At 44.6% G+C, this 21,911-nt stretch overlaps 1 protein-coding gene across 1 annotated transcript in view; it reads right to left on the bottom strand.

Moving 5' to 3' along the window:
• Positions 1-21,911, bottom strand: part of ABL1 (ABL proto-oncogene 1, non-receptor tyrosine kinase) — a 136,314-nt gene that overhangs the window by 97,848 nt on the left and 16,555 nt on the right. The gene's annotated exons all lie outside the window — the stretch shown is intronic.

Below are 21,911 nucleotides of genomic sequence, written 5' to 3'. Positions count from 1 at the left end.
CCTCTCTGTATTATTTTAAAGTTTCTCTAGTCTATATGAAGTATGGATTATTTAGAGACTCTACTATTTTCATTTATTTAACAAACATATATTTAGCACTTACTACACTGCCAACTGTCTTGGCAGTTTATAAATATTTGGAAAGCATTATTTAGAAAGAGCCTGACACACAGAAGCACTATGGGTCAAAAAAATAAAATTTTAAAACTTCTGAATTATATGTATTTAATACAACTCTTTCCATATGAGAATTTTGAAGTAACGGACAATATTATAAATTTTAACAATCTTTTTGGGTTTTTTAAAAAAAAGGCACAACCTTTTTTTTTTTACAGAAATAAAAACAACAAAAGTCGAAGGTCTGCCTGTGCACTCAAAGCCTGGAGCACAGTCTTGCAGCAGAGGACAGAGGCACACGCAAACTGTGGCCATCACACCAGGGAGCACTACTCAGAGAGGTGGACCAGCACCACACAGATGACTCTCAACTCATGAATGGAGTGAAAGAAGGCAGACTCAAAAACCACACCCTTGAGACCACTGACAAGGCCTTCTGGAAAAGGCAGGATCAGTGGCTCCCAGGCGCTGGGTGGTGGGAAGGGACGCCCACAAAGGGGCCTCGCATGGGAAGTGCTAGGGTGATGGCCTGTTCTGGATCCTGAATGTGGTGGTGATTTCACAACTATCGGACTTGTCAAGGTCACAGAACCCTAAATGAGATTATATACCTCAATAAAACTGACTCAAAGATTAACAAAATAAAATACAATAAAAGACTAGGGCCACAGTTTGCAACCCTAAAATAAATACTGATTATCCTTCTAGAAGCTAAGGAAGCTGCATTCTATAAAAGTTAAACAACAACCGATTAGACTTTTTCTCTACAACTGAACTACTCCAGTTAGACCTTTGGCCTTTGCTAACTTTGTAACTACCCTGTATAAAGTTACAGTTTATTGATCTAACTATGTAACAAGCACTATTCTGTTTCTCTGGGTTTGCTGCTTAATAATTTTTGCCAATTACAGATGTACATAAAATAAAGAGTGAAAAAGGCCTGCTCTTCCCTCAGCCCCCAAGAGACAGCCAACCCTGTTCCACACAGGTACAGATCCAGCTTCCTCCGCAGTGTGACTGGGGTCATATCCCTGGCATGTGCACTGAACACTGACCACTTCACTGCACTCCCTATAAAGCTGCCTCAGTCTCTAACAGCTGCATGGTGCTGCAGAGACTGACTATCACTCCACATTAGTACTGACGCTGCTCCCAGGTGTTCTAAGGCAGGCTTCTCACAGAGGTCCTGATGCACCTCTCCTGAGCACCCCATGGAGTGGTCTGATAGAGATGAGCACTCCAGGACAGATGCAGTAACTCACTCCTTCAGCAAGGTCTGTGTCAGACAGCCCTGGCAGCACCAGGCTTGCTACCTCCCCTCGAAGAGCAATGACTCTCTGACCAGTGCAAGTCAGGGTTGATGTGAGGGCTCTGGGGACCTCCATGGTGCTCTCGGCCCAGACTGGGGGAAGGCAGTCATCAGGCAGAAGTGTCCTGTTTCTGCTCCTTGGTGCTGCCTGCCTTCCACCTCCGTTTGCCTGAAGACATACAGCAAGTCATCGCTGGCTCTACAGAGGGAAGTTTTGCTCTCACCAAGGAAAATCTTCCATAAGTTCCACCTTGCTGCCAGACGCCAGTTCACACCACAATTCCCATGAAGTTGTAAACCTACTTAGCAAAGCACGAAGTATCTCATGTTCACACGTGCACCAAGCCCTGCCTCCATCAAAAGGGAGACAGAAAGGAGGCCGCAAGTTCTAGTGCCTGCAGAGGCCAGGCAGTTCACACAGATGGATGTGTCCATCTCTCCAGTTTTAAGAGGCACTGAAGAGAAAAGCAGCCCCTCGGTTCTAGCAGAAAGCTGCCATGTGAAAAGGTAAGGTTTGGGGGGATGAAATCACCTAGTTAAAAAAATTATTATACGCATTTTAAAATTTCCCCCTTTCTTCTCTTTCCCTCTCTCCCCTTCCTCCCTACCTCTTTTTTAAGTAGGGGTCTGTTTCCCAAGCTGGTCTCAAACTCATATAGGCTCCAGTGATCCCCCACTCAGCCTCTCAAAATTTTCTAATTTTAAAATTTACAAGATTCAACTTCATTTTTTTCCTTGCAAATAACCCATTAATTAAACCAAGTAATTTTTTTGTAGAAAGTTCCCCTCAGTCTAAATTTTGGTGACTGAGTTTGACATGTCAGGAGGCATCTATATTTTAATGTTTTCATCTATATTTTAATGTTTTCTTTGCTCCAATACAGGTGGCTCTTTCTGTTTTTTTTTTTTTTTTTTTTTTTTAAAGCCTTAATGGTGTGTGTATGTGAGAATGTGTGCCCCAATTGTGTGTGTTTTGGAGATCTGGGATGTGGTTGGCTGGCTGAGGAGTCAAGTGTGTCTCTCAAGCAACCGCAGTTCTTACAGAACTAAAAACCTGGTACTGAGTATGAGGTCAGACTCCCCTGGGCATTCTGAGGACACATAAACCTTTAGAAAACTGGAAGCCCCAGGGAACAGGTCATCCTGGCATTCTAGAAGAGACAAACGACCACATCAGTAAATATACAAGCTAATTTCAGATGACAGTGCTATGAAGCAGTCTGAAAGACAAGGAGATAAAGAGCTGAGGCTGGCGAGAGCATGCTGTACCACGCAGGAACTCTGCACAGGGTCAGCAGGGAAGATTTTTTGAGACGGTATTGCCTAGGCTGTGGTTGATGGATCTGAATGAGCACACAGGGCAGGGTGAAGGGCGGGGCCCAGGGCTGCACTAACAGCAAAGTGCAGCAAAGGGAGCAGCTGGAGGTAAAGGCCAAGAAGGAACCCAGTCCTTGCAGGGCCCACGGCCTGGAGAGGAATTGGAATTTCGCTGATAGGTGTCAGAAGCCTGGGGAGTGAAGAGGTGTGATGTAACTTCTGGGGCCAGGTCTCTGCCAGTGGAAAGTGAGCAGATCCAGATGACAACAGGAGGCTGGGAAGTTTTTCAGGACAGAGGTGCCACGGAGGTGACAGCAAACTGTGGGGCAGCTGGTAGGTGTGGGATTTATTCTGGAGGTTCGCTGCTGCATGGATGTGGAAGTGAAGGCAAGGGAGGGGGCCAGGATACCCCAGCTGCAGGCTGTCATCCTCTCCTCAGGCCTAAGCCATCAAAAATAGACCTGGACCAGAATGTGAAGGGCAGGTTTCATGAGAAGCCACCAGAGGGAAAAGAAAAGCCCTGCCAGCACCTGCACTGCTGTATCTGCAAGCACAGGGATGGGCTCCTGGGAACCCTGACCAGCCGTATCCATAGTTTCCTGGTTGCCCACCATGGGCTCTCCACTTCCTGTCAGAAGCTACTCTTGCCAGGGCCACTTTTTGTTGCATGTTTACCATTCTTACCTTGGGTCCTACTTAGAAGTGTAGATAGTCACTTTTTCTTCCTAAGCTAATAGGCACCTGTCCTGCCCAGGAAGACCTGCTTTCCATGCTATGGTGCTGTGGGCTGCTTGGGTTATCCAGCATGTCCACGAGCATGCTGGCAGGGGTGTGGCGGGAGGCCTAGTGTGCTTGGTATGTGTCAGGGAATGCCATGGTCACATTCTTCTCAGGGCACCAACGCACACCATGGCCCCAGGGCCCTGACAATTGGAAGCTCCTGAGCAGCAGTTTTCCAGCAACCCTGGGAAACAGGTCGTGGGCGATGACCTGCACCCACTTGGTCTCCACTCCACCAACTGCAATTCTGATGAATTTGCCCAATTCTCTGCTCTTTCCTCTTGAGGAAGTTCTCAAAATAAGACCAACACCATATCCTCGTGACTGCTTCCTAGCCCAGTTCTGCTGAGGAGCAGATTCCCCACCAAGCTACAAGACAAGCAATGAGTCTGGCCAGCGTCAGGATTAGGAAAACCTGACAGACTGTGGTGGCCCATGGGGTTCACCATGGCTTTCAGAGGTTTCAAAATCTCTTAAACCTGTGGCATACAGACGGGGGCACAAAGCGTCTTGGGGGCCACAGGGGCGAACTAAAAACACAGAAGCCATCAGGTTCAGCCATGGCACTCTGCCCCAAAATGCTTCACTTCGTTCTTAGTAAAAAGAAAAAAATGCTGGCCTGTCATTGCCTGCACACAGGTACACTGATACGTCTGATGCACCTTTCAGAGGGCAGTTAGCAAAATGATCGAAACCTATAAAAGTACCTGTTCTCCTGATGTAGAAAATCCACTTCTAGAAATTTATCCTAAAAAATAATAGGAAAGTGTACAGATGGACCTTGAAGAAGGTTCTGAGGGTAAAAGAACAAACTACAGTGACCATCAATGGAGGATCAGGAGACCGAGTCTCGGCCTCGCCTCACACACCTCGTAACTCCACCTGGATCAGATCTCCATCCTTCTGCACGGTCTCCCTCTCCTGAGAAGTCTGCAGGACAGTAGCAGAAGAGCAACCAGGTGTCCCAGGCAGCAGACAGGCAGTCATCACTGCCCCAAAGCCTCCCTCCACCTCCACCAAAGCCGCTTGAGAAGCTGCTACAGGCTATGAAAGACAAATAACAACAAAAAACAAACAAGAAGTATATATACACACACATATAAAATAAGCCCCAAAACCCAAACATGCGAATGCACAAAATGTTTGCAGTGATTTCAGGAAGACCTAGAAAAGTCACAGAAATTTCAGAGGAACCATATCATTCATACTTAACATAAAAAATCATCCAGACAAAGTAATACTTTCTGAAAATGAGTGGAGGGACTTCAGGCTTTGTAGCACTGGTTAGTCAGGCAGACAGGCAGCTCAGTGCACTGCTAATTCTATTTGCATCCTCTGAAACAGTAAAATCCATCCACACCCGAGGTGTCAGGGGCACAAACAACACACTTGACCACCTATACCCAGCGAGCCAGAGGTGCCCCAGGAACAAAAATCTGTAGAGATTCCAAGTTCACTGGGTGCATGAGTCAAAACAAGATGTGATTCTGCTGATAAACACATGGCTGCCACAAGAGAAGCAAAGCACAGTTCCCCCAACAAAGGAGCCCTGAATATGAAAAATGACCACAACAGACCCAAATCCCAACCAAAAGGCAGACCTTTGTTTCCCTCCAGCAAGTGAAATAAAGCAACTTGAAGGGTGCTGGGCAGAAACGTGATGCAGAAAAACCTCACCTTGCAGAACACACTCCCATATCCTGCACTGTCGCTGGCGTGAGCTCAGCTATAGGCCCAGACAACAAGTTTCCCTAAAGGGCAGGGGATGGACACAGCTGATTTTGTGGCCCTGCCCGCCTTTGCCCTTCCCACCCAGACCTTCCCACGTGCTGCTACCCCTGGGCCTGGACGTCCTCACCTTCCACACCTGCTCATCAGTCCAGTCCAGTCTGCCCAGTGTCTCCTGGGGATACCCTGATCCAATTACATTAGGTTCATCTTCCCTTGTGCTGGCAGAGGTGGTGGAGGCAATAGCAAAACACAACTGTAATTAAGACTTGTTGAGGGCTTAGCTGTTTAGGGACTTTTTCTCGTGTGTTTTTCTCGTTCACTTTAGACACACTGTTTCATTTAGAGCTGTGCATGGTGGTCCACACCTGTAATCCCAGCTACTAGAGAGGCTAAAGCAAGTTCAAGGCCAGCCTGGGCAAAAAAGCAAGGCCCTGTCTCAAAATAAAAAGTAAAGGGCTAGGGTTATAGCCTGCTAGTAAAGCACCCCTGGGGACTATTTTGGGCAGTGTAGTAGCTAGCCTCCAAGATGGTCCCCAACGATGCCCGGCACACTTGTGTAGTGAGAGTCCTCCCTGGAGAAAGAGACTGCCTTGAATAACCAATGTGACAGTACCGAACCACAGCTGCACTGCGTCTGAGGCTAGGTCAGAAAACGCATGGCAGCTCCTGGGGAAAGCAGCTACCCTGTGGTGGGCACACTCAAGCAGCCTGTGGAGATCCCTGAGCTGAGGACTGCAGCAACTGCCCACACTGGCTGCCAGCCTTGGCAGTGAGCCACAGCAGGCGCAGACCCCCACCTCCAGTCAAGCCTTCAGATGACCGCAAACTCCTAGGGACCATGGGCTGGGGCCAGCCAGAGAAGCCACTTCTGAATTCCTGACCCCCAGACACTATGAAGTAACATGTATTTACTATTTTAAGCCACTGTACCTTGAGGTGATTTGTTATGCAGAAACAGATAATACTGATGGGCTCAGAATATGACTAATTCAGTTTGCAGCTTGACAGCAGTAGAACCAAGATCGTTAACCCTGCCAGGCTGTGGCCTCCTCCACAGAAGGAATAACACCCCAAGATACTTCACCATAGCAAGAACCATAACTGTTTTGTTTGGTTTTGTTGTTTAATGCTGCAATCCTATCAAACACCAGTATGACACTGCAGGCATTATGTCAAAAGAATGAAAAAATGGAGTGAATGAAATGAAAAGAATCACAAATGTTAAGAGTGGATAGTGGAGTTATGGGTGACATGTTCTTTCTATTGTTTGCTAAATTAAAAAAATTTTCCAGGCCAGGTGTGATGGCGCATGCCTATAATCCCAGTTACTCAAGGAGCTGAGGCAGGAGGATTCAAGGCCAAGGCCAGCTCATCAACAAAGTGAGGCTTGACTTAGTGAGACTCTGCCACAAAATAAAACAATATAGTGTCTGTGGGGGAGGGGGTGTGTGGCTCAGTGGTAAAGTACCCTTGGGTTCAATAACCAGTACAGTACCCCCTCCCCCCCAAAAAACACAAAACCTTTTTCCAGCCAGCTGCAGTGCTGCACACCTGTAATCCAGCTACTCGGGAGGTTAAGGCAAGAAGATCACAAGTTCAAGGCGAAATACTGTCTCAAAATTTAAGAAAAGAGGGAAAGGCTAGGAATGTAGCTCAGAGGTAGAGTGCCCCCGGGTTCAGTTCCATCATGCAAAAAGTAAAATTAAAATCTTTCCATAATGTGCATGTATTATGGGGTTCATGTCACTTGAATTCAACTGGAACTGGGACCTGAATGAAAAGAAAGTCAATCATCCCAAGGTACCAGAGCAAGGAAACTAGAAGGAAGTGCAAAGGTCTGAGGCTGAAACAAACTTGTCACCTTTCAGGGTGATAAAGACAGGTCACTGTGGCTGTGAAATAATGCCAGATAGAGCCCAGGTCCTGGGCAGGCGCCTGGCTTTGGGTTGGCATGGAAGGAGAGGATGCTTGAGGGCTTCACTCAGGAAAGCAGTACAATCTCATTTGCATTCCTGAAAGATCGCTCAGGTTTCTGGATGAAAAGGAAGCTGCAGAGGAGGAAGCCTGAGCAGGCGGGTGGGGAGGAGGCCGGCACAAGTCCAAGCGGTGGATTCCATGACACTCTCTGCAACATGCGCAGCAGAGGCGCTGTATGACCCAACAACTGTTACTTTTTTTATCTCATAAATGCTCAGTTTGAAATCACTACAAATTTCCCCAAAGTGTACACAACACAAAATTTTAAAATTACCATATTTTATGTCCAATGGCATGGGAGGAAGAGTGTTCACAATATGCTGTCCCATGTCCTCAAAGAGGCAAATGAGCAAAACCGGCATGTCTGCCACCCACCCTTCTGCCCAAGAGGAGCTTGGCCACCAGCAGAGACGAGAGGGTGGCCAGCTCCAGGTGGTGCTATGGAGATTTCTTTCTTTGTGATCTCTTTCTATACTTCTGATTTTTCTTTTACTGTAATGAATATTTCTACTGCTTTAATTTGTGGAGAACAATGGGGGAAATTTTTCCCATACACTAAAAAAAGCAAAATTAAAAAAACTGGATAGTCCATTACAGGAAGATTTAAATTATTTCAGAGGAAAAAAATATTAATGTTAATGATGATTCGTCTGATCACATTGTTATTGTTTGGATCTGGACTATCTTTCATGGTCCTCAACACAGCAAGGTACATAGATGAGGATTTTAGGTTAAGATTAGATCATGAAGACCCTAACCCCATCAGTGGATTAATCCATTTGATGGATTAATAACGTGAAATGGACTCCTGGGTGGTGACTGTAGGCAGGTGGGGTGTGTCTGGAGGAAGGAGGTGACTGGGGCTGTTTTGGAGATTATATCCTGTCCCCAATCCTTCCTGGCTGCCATGAGCTGAGCAGCATTCCTCTCGCACATCCTTCCATAATGATGCTTTGCCTCACCTCTGGCCCAAAGCAGGGAAGCTGGCCAATCATGGACCAAGACCTCCAAAACTCTGAGCCAAAATTAATCCTTTTTCCTTTAAGTAGTTCTTGTCAGGTATTTTGGACATAGTGACAAAAAGCTGATTAATACTGCCCTGAACTGCTTTCTCACGGAAGGCCAGAAGAGGTCTGGCCTTCTGCAGAGTGGCACATTCAAGCCACCCCTCCACCCTGCCTCCTGCTCACTGCTCCCTGCCCCTCCACAGTTGAACTGTGCAGCTCCACTTAGGCTCAGGGCTCAGGATTCCAAATGCCCAAATTCCACAGTCATGAGTGCAAGGCAAGGAGGAGTTTTGTTTTCTTTTTCTTTTAGAACCCCCAGGACATTCACACTCCCAAGTCCTCTTACAGCCAAGCTGAAGTGAATCAGTCATCCCACGTTAGAACCCAGTCACCAATGCTGACAGGTCAGAGGCCAGCAGAGGAATGGCACCACACATACAAGTTTCTTTTAGACATCCGAAGATAATTCTGCAAGTAGCAACAATAAAAACATCCCTTTCTCCCTTCAACTCCAACAGCCCCAACTTCTGTGTGTGACAAAACACAAATGAGGTGTCTCCGACACTGGCAGGATAATCCCAAGGGTGAAGAGCAAATGACAGAACAACGCTGCAGTACAGAAACTTCCATCTACAGCAATTGTGGCAAAGGCACCAATTTTGTTGTGTTCAAAGATGTAGAATACCTTAAAAGTTAAGAAGAAGCTAATGTGGCCTCTAAAGACTGCTGCAATGGTGTGTGGGAAACCTGAGGTAAAGGCTCTCTTCCATTTAACCAGAACACTGAGGAAAACACCCACGCAAGTGCAGAGGGTCCCGGACGCAGACTCCAGGGAACTGAAGGGGCCAGCTTCTGACCAGGTCTGTCAAATGCCAAGGAGAAAGCCAGGTGAGGAGACACAAGGCCCCCCAAACTCTGCTGCTTTTTGGAATTGGTATAAATCTGGAAGCAGGCTACTGCAGGGAACCAACTTATATTTGGTGATCTTTCATTTATAAGCCTGCTCTTCTTTATAAGAAAAGTGGTTGCCCCTTTCCCAGATACCTGCTTCCTTGAAATACTAAATGACTTCCCCTAATGGGCATGTACTAGACTTACAAGTCATTTTTTAATGAACAAGCAATGTAATCAACTTTTTTCTGTATTTTGAGAAAAAGTTACCCATAATACTAAAGACTGCTACTGCTGCTCAGCGAAGCTCCTGAAAGACTCGGGTCATGGACCGTACTTGTCTCCTAAGCTGCCACCCTCACAGTTAGAAATGCTGTCTTCAGATGTTCCCCAGTCTCTGGGCAGAGCAGTCCCCTGGCAGAGGCCCTTTGTGCTGAGGCTGGCACAGAGCCCCTCATTCAACTCACCCATAAACCCAAGAAAAGGAGCTTCAGGGCCCACAGCAAGGTTGGTGATTCAAGAAAACAGAGTAAAACTGGCCAACAGGGTCTCCGAGGCTGCACACTATTATAGGGCCTAGTGCATGAATAGGACACTATGCAAAGGGTGTGCATCTTACTGAACCTGAAGGAAGTCCTACCGGGCAAGTTCTCTGATCCTTAGTTGCACACTCCAAAGACAGCCAGCCAAGTCACAGTGAGAACCAGGAATGATGTGCAGGTGGTGATGGGTAAGCAACAAGCCGCCTGGGGGAAGGGTGCTGGACTCTGACATCTGATCCTATTACAGAAGCACGTCCACAGTCTAAAGCCACACCTGCTTCCCCATGAGAATGAAACTCAGGGAACCAGCCCTTCTGTGAATGTCACTCCCACTTCTGGTCACCATATTGAAGCTCAAGAAGCCATCTTTACCTCTTTCCCATTTACCAGTCTGCTCTGTCTCACATCCCGGATAGCTCTTGGTGTCACCTTCCTTGCTCCAGGCTCTCACTACCTCTCACTTAAGTGTCATTTCTTCCCTCCCGACCTAAACTCAAGATTACAGATTAACTTTCCTAGATCATAGTTCTGATCTTTTAGCAAATTCCAATAAGGAATTTTTTTGTTTTATTCATTTATTTAGGCATGTATGCTGGGGTTGGAACCAGAGCCCTATATGCGACAGGCAAGTGCTCTACCACCTAGCTTTGATAAGATTTATTGAATATTTATTGTGTGCCAAGCACTGTTCCAGGTACTGAGATACTTTTATGGACCTTTCATGGTATTAACATCCTACTGGGAACTGTTCATAATTCCCATTGCCATCAAATACCTCCAAAAATCTCTGGCCTGGCACTCACAGTCAAGTCTGCTGAGGCTCCAACATGTCTCTCCTGTCTTACCAAACATACTCCTGACTACCCCAGGCCGACCATTCCTAACACCCTTGCCCTTTCTCTCTCTCCCTGATTAGATAATAGTCTCCCTGAAACAAGGCTTGAATACAACAGGGTTTATACATCAGAAACAATCCCATGAGACTTGGGGCGAAGGAGAGGCAGAGCATGCATCAAGTATTTGGTTTTCTGACACAGGATTGGGGTCTTGTGTGTAGGCTCCACTTCACAGGTGCTGAGTGGCAGAACGCAAGCCATCTAAGTGCTGGCCAACGTGGCCTGGTTCTGGAGCCGGGCACAGGAAGGTCTTAATGATGCAGCAGTTCTGCAGCCAGCAATATCCCCAGTACTGAGGAGGCTCTGGGATGACCATGAAGCTCAACCAAGAACCTGCCTTCTCAGCCCTCCAATAACCAGGAGCTGTCTAATTCTCTATAATGAAGACAGTGTGTTCTTTTCTCTGTAACTGAACCAACTAGCTGCAACTCCCTGTTCTAGAATTTTAAAATAAGTTATCACTGTACTCAATCACGACTCCCAAGACCAGCCTCCACCTTCTGTTTTATTAATGTTTTTGTTTTTTAAAGTCTTTGATCCATAATCAAGCTGCAATTTAAATAAAGGGCTATCAAATTCAAAACGTTTTATTTAAATCCCTTGGAGAAGAAGTGGTTGCCTCTCTGTCTGGACCTGGCACACTGTGGGTTACGTATTCAGTATTAAATAGCACAGGGCAGCCAAGTGCCATGCACATGCCTGCAACCTCGCACACAGGAAGCTGAGGCAGGAGGGCTGCGAGTTGAAGGCCAGTCCAGGATATTTAGTGAGACCCTGTTTCAAAATAAAAAGAACTGAAGAAGTAGCTCAGCAGTGAAGCATCCCTGGGTTCAATCTCTACTACTGAAAAAGAAAGGAAGCAGCACAGGGTGGCACCTGCAGTTGTTTTGCAGGCGATCCTTCCCCCAGAAGACAGTGCCAGGACCTCCTGCAGTGAGTTCTGGATGTGGGAGGTAACCAGAAGTGCCCACGTGTCCCTTCTGGTTGGGGAACTCGCAAGCAGGCCCATGCACAAGGCTCCAACTCGTCTGCCCTACCTTGCTGGCGAGGAAGCTGCACTTCTACTTGCGCGGCCACAGCGCTGGGGTTATCAGTCTGGTCCCTGAGAAATGGTGGCTCCCCACAACCGTGCTCCACCAGAGAGAAGCTTATTGGTCAACTGACTGGATTTCAGGCTCATTTTACCTTAGAAAAGCCTACCCCGCCCACTCCACCACTCTCTGAAATCCCCCAGTGCACCCAAGGAGACATGCATGGGCCCTGCACTGCAGCAGTTTTTGTTGGAGTGGGAAAACGGACACACCTCTGGTTACAAATGGGAGACAGAAAACAACAGAGGTTTAACCAGGTCACAGAATACCATACCCCAATTAACACGAGGCCCCAGATCCACATGCACCAACACGGGTAAATCTTAAAGACAAGTACAGAGTGAAATCATTTCTGTACTCATTTTTTTCTTTCTTCAGCGCTGGGGAGAGAACCCAGGGCCTCATACACAGCAAGTGCATGCGAAAGCTATATTCCTAGCCCCAAGCCCCATTTACCTATTCTTTTTTTCTTTTGGCTCAGATTTTTTTCCATTTATTCCACTGTTTACAGTGGTGAACAATGGCGGGATCTGTTGTCACTTACTCATAATGCACACCATATAACCATATAATTTGGCCACTGTGGTTCCCCAGTATTTCTCCTTCCCTTCACCCTCCCTGGTCCCTCTCCTCTACTCCACTCCTCTCCCTTCACTTTCAAGACATCCTCCCCCAACACCTCTCCTTCTTCCTCTGTAGCGTCCACATCCACATGAGAGAAAACATTCAACCCTTGACCACCCTGGTTAACTGATTTTGCATAACATGATGCTATCAAGTTCCATCCATTTTCCTGCCATTATGTATTATGATCATGATATTGTTCTGCATGTTTCTAAACATGTTTCCAATGAAGGATAATAAAAACCTCTTCCCCATCCTATCAACGCTTCCCCACAGTCACCCCAATCTACCAAAAAAAGTAGCTGAAAAGGAAAAACAATGCTATGGATAGTTCCCCCCCTCTTTAATTTATCCCTACTGTTCAACTATCAAACCTTGTTAAGAAATAAATTGATAACAAGATGTACCCCATTTGTTTACAATAAAAATAAATTTAAAAAAAGAAAGACAAAATAAGTAAATAAATAAATAAATTGAAAAGTCAGTAATGAAAAAGCCTCTACCAGCCAACCTCCCAGAACCTAATTTTACTCGGCAGTATTTTTAAAGTAAGTAAAAAGGTCCTCCTAAGCCTTAGCATTAGGCTAGAGAGCCTCAATCTCAAACGATGAAGATTAAGCAACAATTTCACAAAATAGTAACAATCCCACATATTACAGCATCTTAGTCTCCAAAGCTCTTCCACAGACACCAAGCCACCCTGGATATGCCACCACCCCAGAGGGAACAGAGAAAAGGCATCATCATCCCCATTTAACAGATGGGCAAACTGGGGCTCAGTTTACCCCATCAACTACGTGACTTCTCCAAGATCACATGGACAAGAGCCAGAAGCAAATATTTATCAACAGCCAATGTCTGACCAAGTTAACATACTCTAGAACTCACAGTACTGACAGAAACTTGGCAGATGTGAGGAGCAAAGCCCTATACTGGAGGCCGCAGGTCAACAAGGAAGTGCCATGTCATTATGTTTTCTGAGGCATGACCATTTTAGGTTAAATAATGGGTTCTCAATTGCCAGAGATGGGGATCTATATTTCATATCAACATTTACTTGTACAAATCCAAAATGTCATATTAAAAGGGACACAATTACAATAGCATAATTAGATCTAAAGATAGGCCATCTGTCTTGCATGAATTCATTATTCTGCTATCATGCCCTTCTGAACAGAGGTTTTGAATTCTCAAATAGTGTTCACCAGCATCCATTAATCTCCCTTGTAACTCTACAAGAACTAAAGCAACAGAAGCTAGTGAGTGGAGCTTGATAAAGAACCAAAAAAGAACTTAGCACAATTTATGACTACAAGCCACCAATTCAAGAAAAAATAAACAGCTAGTACTTACAATCTAGTATAACAGATGATTAAATGTCCCTGAAAGTGATCTACAGCAACATTAAACCAGTGTGAACTGCTGGTGGCAGCAAAAAGATATGCCTATTCCATGCCTGAGTTATGGTGATAGTGGCATATAAGACTTCTCATTTAAAAAGATAATTTGGTAGAGAGTAAGCTTGATTTAGATTATTATTCATTAAAAAGCTCTGTAATGGTGTCCTCTTTGGTCAGAATCTAAGCATACCATCAACTCAGAAAACTATGAAGAGATTTAACAGACAGGATTCAGAGGCATGGAGGAGATGTGAGCGTCATGGCACTGTACGGGAGCTGACAGGCAAGGCTGGTGTAAGACAGCAACACTCTCCTTCCTTCAGCTGTGCCTCGGTTCATGATCTTTTCACTCATATTTATGAAGTAATAAAAAAGGAAAATTAAAAGGATATGAGGTTTTCACATGAAGAGATATTCAACCTCACTAGTTATCAGGGAAAAACACATAAAACTCCAGATACCATCTACTTGGTGGCTAAAATGAAGAATCCTGACAATACCAAATTCTGACAAGGATGCCAGAAATTCTGGATGCAAGGACAGCGGTGGGAACATAAAATGACTGCCACTCTGCAAAACAGCTTAGCAGTTCCTTATAAACTTAAACACACACTTAATCACATAACCCACGTCTTGGTCTTTCCCCAAGCACAGTAGACTGAAAAATGACTCTCCAAATGGTACAGACATCGTAATTGATGGAACCAGTGAATGTCATTTATATGGCAGAGATGGAAGACTATTCCAGGGGGCCCTAAGTATACTCATGAGTGTCCTTATTACAAATGGGAGACAGAGAAAGACTTGACTACAAAACAAAAGATTAAAAAACAAAAACAGCATAGGTACTTCGGGGGTGTTAGGATGGGACCACAAGCCCAGGAGTGTGGGTGACCTCCAAGAGATGGAAAGACACAGAAGAGATTCTGCCTAGCTGCTCTGGAGAAAGCAAGACCTTGCTGGGCACCATGATTCTGAGCCAGAGACTAATTTCAAATTTCTGTTTTCCAGAACAATGAGAGGTCAACTTCTCTAACAACCCTATTTTTAATCACCAGTATTCCACCAATCAACAGCCCAATATCCTCCAAAAGATGAATGGATAAACAAATGTGGTATATTTGTACAATGGAATATGACTTAGCAATGAAAAATAACATGCTCTTGTTGCATTCAACAGGACTCAAAAGCATTATGCTCAGTGAAAGAAGCCAGTCTGGGAAGGTTACCTACTAGATGGTTCCAATTATATGACATTCTCAAGATTAAAAAAAAAAAACAACTAAAGAGAACAGATCAGTGACTGCCAGAAGGTAAGGCAAGGGAAGGCATGACTGCAGAGGGACAGCAGAGGAAGGTTAGTGAGTTATGGAACTATTCTGTGACCTGTGGTGATGACAGTTATACAAATCTATAAAGATACTAAAATTCATAACACTGCACATCAAAAAGACAATTTTACTATTTACTACTTTAAAAATTAAGTTTTTCAGAAAAAAAGTTAAATTAAGAAAACTTACACCCCCTCCCAAAAAAAAAGGGCATCAAATTCTCAGAACTTTGAATCTAGAAACAAGAAAGAACTTGCTTTGAGCAGAGGAGCTACACGGGAGCGTGAAATGCTGCACGGGAACTACTCGTGGAAAAACAAGTCCTGGGCTCCCTTTTCACTTGGAAAATTCTCTGCTTGAATTAAGGAGCAGGCCAGGTGTGAAGGCACACACCTGCATCCCCGCAGCCTGGAAACCTGGGCCAGAAGGGCCACATGCTCAAGGCAGCAACTTGTGAGACTGTTTCAAAACAAAATAACGGGCTGGTGGTGTAGCTCAGTGGGAGAGCATGTGCCTGGCACATGGGAAGCCCTGGGTTTGATTTCTAGTACTGGGGGCAGGGGGAAGAATTCTCCATAGTTATGACTTGATATCAAACATCTTATGACACAGAACTCAATGCCTGAGCTTTTTCATCCATTTCTCTAGATCCTCCAGTATAACAGGGGCTGTGAGGGACAATGGAGAAAAAAGGAACCCAGGCTCAGAACATTCTACACCATCTCTTACCAAATTAAAGCAAGCACAGCAACAAGGGAGAACGAGAGGCCTCTGAGCAAGGGAAACCTCCAAAGGCATGCAGGTTGACCCTCTTTCACCTCATCATCAAGCACAGACTCAACAACTATAGAGCCCAAGGCCCTCCTCCACGCAAGGAGCCTCACTCCAAGGTTGGTGAAGCTGCGGGCAAAAGGAAAGTGGCTAAGGGACTAAGAAGGGAGCAACTAAACCACTCTACACAGAATCAGCACAGAGCATAAGGTTTTCCTCAATTCCTTGAAATTTCTTTAAACCGACAGATCCCCAGAAAGTCACGAGAGGAATCATTCAACCCTACAACATAAAATCATGGCCACTCTAGCAGACTTCCACATCACTTAGGTTTTTGTCCACACAACAAATCCTTCTGGCCCAGTCAAACTAAGAGTGGCTTTACTGTGTGATTCTGGGTTAGGCTGACATCCACACACTCACAAACCCCAGAATGTACCCTCCAGGAAACTAATCACAACACACTGAAGACCAAACTGCTGCACAAACTATGCCCTACACAGGCTCATTTAAAAAAAAAAAAAAAAAAAAAAAAAACAACCTTTGGAGAATGAGAAAAGAGCCAAAAAAAAAAAAAAAAAGTACTAAATAAATAAGAAAGAGTAGATTTAGACATTAAATAACTTTGTCCTGAAGAACTAATAAGTTACTCAAGGAAAAGAAGAGTAGCCATCTGGTGAGGGGATACAGCCTCTCACAGCAAGAATGCTTCAGAAACTAGGAGGCTGACTGAGGTAGGAGGATCTCAAGTTCAAGGCCAGCCTCAGCAACTTAGTGAGGCCCTAAGCAACTTAGCAAGATTCTGTCTCTAATATAAAATATAAAACAGGGCTGGGGATATAGCTTAGAGATTAAGTACTCCTGGGTTCAATCCCCAGTACCCAAACCGATCAACAGAGCTGGAAATACAGTTTCTTGGTACAGTACCCCTGAGTTAGAGCAAATAAGGAAATCCTCAGGGGAAACATCAGAGCCGTGACTCCATTGGTCAAGACGGAGAACTCTCTGTAGCTCTCACCTTCCTACCACCCTATGGGAATTCCTAAAAAGGTTACAATTCAATTCAAAGTTCTCTCTCTAGAATTTTCTTGAGTGAATTCTAATGTCACTCTGGGTTCAATTATAACTTTCAAGATTATAGATAATCCTTACCTGTCAACATCATACAACCCTAATCTCAGGCAAACTGCTCACCAAAGTGCTATTACTTCTAGAATTTCCTTTTTTTTTCTTTTTTTTTCCTTCCTTTTAGTGCTGGGGATTGAACCCAAGGCCTTGTGCATACTCAGCACATGCAGTCTACCACTGAGCTACACCCCGGTTCTATGATTTTCATTAAGCAAATTAGGAACCAAAGACAAAGAGGTTGACAACTCCTGTCTGGTGTGGCAGACATGTCCTCTGGCAAAGTGCAGAGGACAAGGTCCCCTATATCTGCCAAGTGAGGTCACATTGCTAGTAAGTGGTCAGCTGGCATTCGAATTCAAATAAAACCATGATCTTAATGTCACCTCTATCTCCCTATGTGACAAGGAGATAGACAAAGAAACATGAACCTGCCAAGGAACAACAGAACTCTTACACATTCTGGAATCTGTGCTACTGTTTATGTTCCAAGTCTGTAAGATCAAAGCCCACAGCAGGGAAGGTCAGCTTAACACTCTGCCACACTGTCAAAGCTGACTTGTTTAGGTCTAGTCTTGCTAAATTGCTTAGGGCCTCCCTAAGTTCCTGAGGCTGGCCTCGAACTTGTGATCCTCCTGCCTTAGGCAAGTTAGAATTTTAGCCACCATCAAATGAGCAGGAATGTAATAACCTGACAGACAGTTCTAGAGTTCCATAAGATAAGAAATGTCAGATTTCAACATTAAGAAACATTTTTCCACAGGCATTTCAAACAATAAGAGCTGAGGTCTGTTATCAAAAGAATGCAGATTAAAATCTGGAGGAAAGAACTTCAGAATGAGAAACCTGCACATGAAAGTCACTTTCCCCTCACTCCAGGCGTTTCTATTTCCTCACAGGCCAGGTATGTAGACAGAAGGGAGGGAGAGAACACGGAGCTCTCCAGTCCTTTGCTAAAGCTAGCCTGATCCCCACTTTAGAAAAGTAGGCAACAGCAAATAAAAGCAGCAGATCTTTATCAGGCAGGCCAGCTTGTGTCTACACACCAAACAATTAAAAGATACAGAAGAAGGGATAACAACCTTCTGGCCTCCCATATTCCTTGTCCACTTGGTCCCAGATAAACTCGAACAGGTAAAAAACATTCAACCCCGACACTTCAAACAAAACCTTGGTAATGACTTCACTAGGCCACCTCAATCTGACTTTAATTTTCTCTCTTGAAAAGAACTAGTGAAGAGGCCAGGTGCAGTGTCACATGTCTGTAATCCCAGTGACTAGGAGACTGAGGCAGGAGGATTGCATGCTAGGGGCCAGCCTGAGAAATTTAGCAAGACCCTGTTTCAAAATAAAAAGTAAAAATAAAAAGGGCTAGGGAAATGTCAGAAACAGTAATACAAAAGGCCCTTATCTGCTCAGACCTAAGGAAGAATATTTTAAAGTAATGTTACACAAGGAGATGACTATGTGACTATTTCTTATTAGTTAAAAAGTGCTAAATGCTTCTTTAAATTTTTTTTTGCAGATTTTTTTTTTTTTTTTTTTTTTTTTTTTTTTTTTTTAGCGGTGCTGGGGATTGAACCCAGGGCCTTGTGCTTATGAGGCAAGCACTCTACCAACTGAGCTATATCCCCAGCCTGTTTGCAGATTAATGACAAAAGCTGGTGGTAGGATCCGGCTGGATTGACTTCCAGGAGCCCTCAAACATATAGTGCCTGTACTTCTAAACTCAAGTCCAGCAATAAGCTGTTTTGCCAACGTGTCAGAGTAATCTGTATTTTTGTATGTGATTTCTACTTTTATAAATTTGTTTTAAAATAAAACACATTTTTATAAAAATGAAAAAGAAAAAGGATTAGGGATATGGCTCAGTGATGATAGAGCACCCCTGGGTCCAATCCTCAGTACAGAGGAGGAGGAGGAAAGAGGAAAGAAACTGTGTAAGATATTAAAATAGCTATATGGCAAATGCTAAAGCAAGATTTTAAAAAATAACAAAGCATATTCAGTCATATTACTCTCAATAACAATTTTTTAGAAACAAATTCACACCACTAACACATTAATTTTTAAAATATTTAAAGTACAACTTATTTCATCTTAATTTTAGCTTTACAAATGTTTTTTAAAAAATATTTTTGTTATAGATGAACACAATACCTTTATTTTTATTTTATTTATTTATTTTCATGTGGTACTGAGGATCAAACACAGTGCCTCTCACAGGCTAGGCAAGTGCTCTACCACTGAGCTACATCCCCAGCCCCTATAAATGCTTTGATACACAAAATATCTTAACAGCACATAATACTAGCTATGAGTATGTATATGATACATACAGAAGAGATCTGCTTGCTCAAAAGAATTTTGAGGATTTTTTTAAATGGAGACTATTGCCCTACATAGGTTTTAGGAAACCTCAAACTTCAATTTGCACAGGCTGGGAATATAGCTCAGCTGGGGCCACAGCTCAGTTGGTAGAATGCTTGCCTCGCAAGTACAAGGCCCTGGGTTCAATCCCCAGCACTGCAAAAACAAAAACAATAACAAAAAAACCTTCAATTTGCAGCTTAGAATAAGAGCTCCAGCACTAAAAATACACCAAGAGCCGAGCACAGGGACGCACTCGACAGCTGCTATCACAGGTAGGGACAAGCAGAACACGACCTGGTGCCTGCCTCACATAGGCCACTCAGGCACAGCCCGTCATCTGCCAATCAAGCAATGGCCTCTGTTCTTCTGAATGCACTGCAGGAAAAAAAGTCCAAGTGCTTTGGCTAAATGGGTCTCAACTGCTGGCTGGTGGAGCCATCACACTCCTCAGAAGCGTGTGGACAGAAAGGCTGCCTGTGCATCTCATCTGACTCCCCAACGTACACATCCTCAAAATGATATCCATACCACCAGAAAGTGGTAAAAAGCACCAACACTCCTCACAAATGGCCACAGGAGTACAGCCCAAACCAGGGCGGCAAGGGAATATACAGAAATAGCTTTGCACCATAACACAGGCTAGGGACAAATGGCTGCGACAGGTTCCTCTCTTCACAACTGGTCTGTAAAGGGCACCAGGTCCCATTTGAGACGGTCTGGGCCAGATGCACTACAGCACTGTAATGTTCGATGGCAGAACTGGCACTCCCCAACCCCAACCAGCCCCTTTCATCCCTTTTTCTAGGCCCTCACCCAATTTCCCTTTCGCTACACTTTTCTTACCTGGTTCTGAGGACGGCTGTGGTCTTGCTCTTTTCCTTCCAAACTAGAGGTCTCAGTCAAAACGCACTCTCATGGTCACGTGTCCTCCCACCCTCCTCCCTCTCCTGGGTTTGCCATGGCTTCTCTGGGAGCTGGGGGCTAGCAGTCATCCATAGCAGAGTCAACGCCTTGGCCTAGCAATTCTGTACCTTAGCGCAGGAAAGCAGGGAAAGCAGCAGACTTCCAGGTCCTTTCCAGCCTTGCCATCAAAGATGCCAGGTGCAAGAATGGTGCTCCTTTAGTCTGTGGTGGCCATTCTTTAGCATTTACTGACAATTCCTCTAAAAGCCGACTGAAACAAACTTCATTTCAACGATATAAGGCCCATCTAATAATTACAACGTCCTGATCTGGCAGCACTCTAATCAAACTCACTCTGGAAAAAATGCCCTCAGGCTGCTGCACTCCCCTTACCTGGACAGGAAAGGATTAATTTTCATTTGAACGAGAGTTAAAGTATCACTGATCATGTTGACTGAATTTCAAATGACTTTCTGAATCAAATTTTCCTTGATTAAGTTGCAGAAATATATCCTGTTTTGATAAAGAACAATATAGCTATTTAAGAAGTCTAACTTTGTATTCATATTTCCTGAAGGCTTGTCTCCATGGTACCAACATCTCAAACCTAAAAAACCAAAAAGTTCTTAAAAAAAAAAAAAACATCAGGAGACAGTATGCATTTAGTTTGATGACAGCATAATATAAATAGGACAACAACAGGGAGGATGCTCCTGCACACGTCCCAGCGCAAGTAAGAGGCAGCCCAGCACCGAGTGCACACAATTCTGTACCGTCAGCCTCCTTTCACAGTGGACTGAGAAGGCTCACATGCCACAAAGACCCATTTATCTAGAGAAATGTCTTTCTATACATTATGCCCACTAAACAACATTCTGTTTTGAACTGGAGGGTGGGGATGTAACTGTCACCATTACTCATACCATGTTTTAGTATTTTTTTTTAAAAGATGTTGATGGACCTTTATTCTATTCATCTATTTATATGTGGTGCTGAGACTCGAACCCAGTGCCTCACACATGCCAGGCAAGTGCTCTATTACTGAGCCACAACCCCAGCCCCATGTTTTAGTATTTTTATGTGTTCTTGTCAAGCTACCTCATTCCTGCAACTACCTCAAATGCGCCTCTCAAGAAAAACCCTCCAGATGTGCTAATAATGAATCCTAAGTTTCCATTTTTTCCTTGCTGTTGTGAATATTAAATAACTTAATATCTTAAAAGTTATTAGAGTACTGCCTGGAACACAGTAAGCACTCAAAAAAGTCACCAGTCCCTACACAAGCCTGCTAAGGAAAGGCAGCAGCAACATCAACAGATGTCCGTGTCCCTGTAGCGACAGCCTGTGTATCTCAACAGGCTTAGAACTATGTGCCCTGGGACTTGCCTTTTGGCTTCCTCCTAACAGACCCTCACTCAGGGCAGGACACTGTCCTGAGGCCGAGGTCATTCTACCACTTATGCGAAGAAGGTCGATAATGGTCACAGGCCAACTCCCAGGAAGACCCTGGAACCAGGGGAGACACCCCCAAGGGACTTGTTCACCAGTCTCTACCCCTGTGGCGGCAAGAACCACCTCAGCCTCAGCAGCTTCTCAACTGTGCCTGCGGCTCCCCTGCCATGTGGTCTGGACAAAGCACACAGCGCCTTGAACCAGCGGGGCGATCTCTAAAGGTGGCGGAGCTTAGCAGGAGAGCTTAAGGCACCAACTCCAGGCACAAGTCAGG

Source organism: Sciurus vulgaris (assembly GCF_902686455.1).
Source record: "Sciurus vulgaris genome assembly, chromosome: 15".
NCBI classification, from domain to species: Eukaryota; Metazoa; Chordata; class Mammalia; order Rodentia; family Sciuridae; genus Sciurus; species Sciurus vulgaris.
Note: the sequence above shows the minus strand (reverse complement) of the source record. Positions and strands in the feature narration are given on the sequence as shown.